This window comes from Numida meleagris, unplaced genomic scaffold (assembly GCF_002078875.1).
Source record: "Numida meleagris isolate 19003 breed g44 Domestic line unplaced genomic scaffold, NumMel1.0 unplaced_Scaffold752, whole genome shotgun sequence".
NCBI classification, from domain to species: domain Eukaryota; kingdom Metazoa; phylum Chordata; class Aves; order Galliformes; family Numididae; genus Numida; species Numida meleagris.
This window is the reverse complement of record NW_018364967.1, coordinates 14,529-18,153: the sequence shown is the minus strand read 5'-3', so window position 1 is coordinate 18,153 and position 3,625 is coordinate 14,529. Positions and strand designations below refer to the sequence as shown.

General features: G+C 61.5%; 1 long non-coding RNA gene across 1 annotated transcript; it reads left to right on the top strand.

Annotated features, from left to right (window-relative positions):
* The first annotated feature begins 91 nt into the window (after positions 1-91).
* Positions 92-3,592, top strand: LOC110392013. Its single transcript, XR_002434205.1, has 3 exons — positions 92-438; positions 625-1,186; positions 2,553-3,592. It is a non-coding gene; the product is annotated as an uncharacterized LOC110392013 (long non-coding RNA).
* Positions 3,593-3,625: the final 33 nt, after the last annotated feature.

Here is a 3,625-nt window from a genome sequence, read left to right as displayed (position 1 = left end):
CACAATCGAGATTGGAGGACTGGCTGCGCAGAGCGGTTAGAGCAAAGATTCCCCCGCTTCCGCCTGTTTGTGTGCGCATGCGTCGTGCTTGCCTGGAGGACCACACAACATAGAGATTGGCGGAACAGCGGCGCAGAGCGGCTGGAACAAAGAGGTGCCGCTTCCGCGTTTTTCCCGCACATGCGCAGTACGCTCGGGAGGACCTACTACCATAGAGACAGGCGGCACAGAGCGGAGGCAGCAGAGCGACGCGCTGCACAGCTCCGGGTGGTGCTGTGCGGGACAATGTGGACCCCAGGAGGCGTCCAGAATGCCCGGAGTGCTCCCGGAGCTCCTCGGCCCTCCACTTCCCCATAAATCCTCCGCCACCGCCGTCCACGCCCCGCACTACAGCCATTGCACCACTGCGCGTGCGCCGAGCAGCGCCTGCAGTACCAGGTACTGCTCAATAGGCGGCAGCAGAGAGGGGCTGAAGCACTAGTGCGCACGCGCGGCACCGGGGTGGGCACCTGTCAATCAGCTTTTTTTTTTTGGCGGATGCGCGTTACCATAGAGATGGGCGGACTCGTTGCGCAGAGCGGTTAGACCTAAGCCGTGCCATTTCTGCCCTTTACCTGCACTCAGGTCCGAACGGGGGCCACCTGTTACCATAGAGATTGGCAGAGTGACAGCACAGAGCGGTCAGAGCGAAGAGTCGCCACTTCCGGGATTCCAAACGCATGCGTGTTAGTGCCTGGAGGACCTTTGACCATAGAGACGGGAGGCGCAGAGCGGAGCCGGTAGAACGCTGCCGCTGCAGTTCCGCGCTTTGGCCACGCGGGGGCGGCAGAGACCGAGAGCGGCCGCGGCTGCGCGCGGGGCGCCCCGTGCTCTTTTTTTCCTTCCGATTTCGGGTGAAGAACGCAACGTTGGAAGAGGAAAAAAAAGCAAAAAAGAAGAAAAGAAAGGAAAAATTCTCCAGGCTCCGGAAGGCTGCGTTCATCGTTCGCGAATTTCGGTGTTAAAAAAAAAAAAAAAAAAAAAAGATGGAATCAGCGCTCAGCTCCTGCGCCGCCAACCGCTGGCTGCTTAAGGACGCTGCGGGTGCTGAACTTGGTTTTGGGGCTGAAACCGAGATCTTCTCTTTTTTTTATTGCTTTCTCCCTCCCAGGAGGACGGGGAGAAGCCAGAACTGATATCCCAGGAGGTGGGAAGCGAGGGAGTGGGGGGGCACCAGCTGCTTGCGCAGGGACCCATGGGCTGTGTCCTCTATTGAACCGAGCGCCGTGGGGGGATGGCACCTGGGTTCTTTCCCGACGTGAATTCAGTGCCTGGGGGGGGGGGAACGGGGGCAGGGCTTCTCCTCTACAGCCGTGCTGATGCTTGGGGTGCCCTGCCCCGCTCCCCGGGAGCTGCTGTGTGGGTTTGCTCCTTTCTCGGCGTGCTTTCGTCGCGCTTACCCTGCAAGTTCCTTCCCCACCCCCCCCCGCCCGCTCGCCCCGGCCCCATCTGCACAATGGGGAAGGAGCCGCTGATGGCCCCAGAGCCTCCGGAGGGGATTTGTGGGGCACCCGCCCCGGCTTTTGTAACAGAGGAGCGGTTTTGGGGGTGTCCCGGCGACGGATGGGGAGCCCGGTGTGCAAGGCTGCAAGTGCAACAAGTGCCGCAGAGCAACGCCAGCCCCGCTCCCCCCTTCGTTACTGACTCTTCTAATTGCCTGTGTGAATGATCTGACAGCTGGGTGGCCTGAATGAGTGAAAAACAACAACAGGAAAAAGGGCACGAGAGAGGACTGCCCGAAAGAGGGGGTGCATCTATAGATATACCCATGTATTTGTGTGTGTAAGGGAGAGGACAGGACCTGGGCTGTGTGTTCAGCGTTTCAGACCCGATCTGCGTGCAGGAGCATTTGCAGGAGCTCAGGTTGGAAGCTGCCACTTGCAATGAATGGGGCACGGGCAGCACGAAGGGGCTGACGTTTCACGGCTGCACTCGGCTTTGGGGCAGGTAAATGGCAGGGAGGAGCAGGGGCTTCTTGCTGGGGGGGGGGAGGAGGGGGGGTTCTGGCCCCACTGATCAGCCTACGCTGGGAAGCTTGCAGGAGTCTGCAAGCCAAAAAGGCTGGAAAATGGTTCATCTGGGCTCGGGTTGGTGTTGTGCAGAGGTTGGGTGAGGAGTTTTGCTCCTTGTGTGCTGGGGGAGCGGGGCTGGCGTTGCTCTGTGGCACTTGTTGCGCTTGCAGCCTTGCACACCGGGTCCTGCGCACCAGGACACCCCCAGAATTGCTCATCTGTTACAAAGGCCGGGGCAGGAGCCCTACAAATCTCCTCCCGAGGCTCTGATGATTGCCTGGAGCCGTCAGCAGCTCCTTCCCCATTCTGCAGATGGGGCCGGGGGAGTAAATTGCAGGGTAAATCCCACGGCATTGCAGCGCCGATCCCGTTTGGAAACCCTATGCCCCCGGCGCTGCTCTTGCTGACCTCTCTCCTGATCGTGTCCGTGGGATTCGGGCTGCAGCTCTGCCCTGCTGCACCTCAGCACCCCAATTCACTGCCCTCCCTTGCCCTGTGCAGGAAGGTGCTGGCTTCCCAAAGCCCCGCTCCCGCTTTGAGGCCAACGTGCAAAGCAGCAGAGCTGGGAAGGTGCGAGGACATCCCGGCCCCGAGTTCAGGGCACCCTTAGCAAAGCGTTGTGACCGTTCCGGAGGAGGAGCTCGGCTTGGGCATCCTTGTTGGGGCTGCACCGTTGCAGCTCCTGCTGGGCCAGCGTGGGTTTCGTGCGCTGAGCGATGCTGCACGCCGTTCCCTTCCGACGGCGGCAGCTTCCTCGTGGGAGAGGGAGGAGTAAAAAATAAAATATATATATATATATATATATACACACACACACAAAAGCACTAAACCGAAGCGGGGAGAAAAATCAAGAGTGTTTGCTGACTGTCTGCTGCGCCTCGGCGGTGTTTGTTGTGTTTTTGCCATTGCTTTGGCAACACCCTGGGGGGGGGGGCAAGGCACACCAGGCTGCAGCGCTGCGGGGAGCAGGGCTCTGCTGAGCGAGGCTGCCCTGGCTGGGATGTGCATGGGGCTGCCCTGGCACCCAGCTCGGCTGCTGCCCTGCTGAGAGTAGAGCGGTGCTTGCTCGCTCCCTCTTTGGGCTGCGCTTTCCTCTTCCAAGCCAGGAAGAGGGGGGCTGGTGGGTCTGGCTGGTTCTCGTTGGGTGTAGGGAAGGCAGCGAGCGTGGCTGTTCCCCACGGCGGTCGGGGGTCGTGTGGGTGTGCGGGCTCATCCCCTCCTTTCTGTTCTCGTGGGTGGAGGGTGCAGCTCGCCGGGAGTGAGCTGACGTGGGAAGCGCCGTGGGCGCCCTGGGAGGCGTCGCTCATAAATGGGTGCCCCGAGGCACGGCGTGATGCAGCCCCCACCTCCAGCAGCTCCCGCTTTGCAGGGAGGGGTGGTCCCTGCCCGCGCTGTGGCTGGGGCAGACGCGGGGGGCAGGGGGGTGGTGACGTCCCCATCCGCCTCCAGAGCGGTGCCAGGAGCCCTGCAGCGTCCCCCTGGGTACAGAATTCGGGGGTGGGTGAAGGCTTTGCCCTTTGGAGGCCGGGAAAGGCTCCGGAGATGGGTGTTAACCCTTTGGGGGAGCAGCCCCC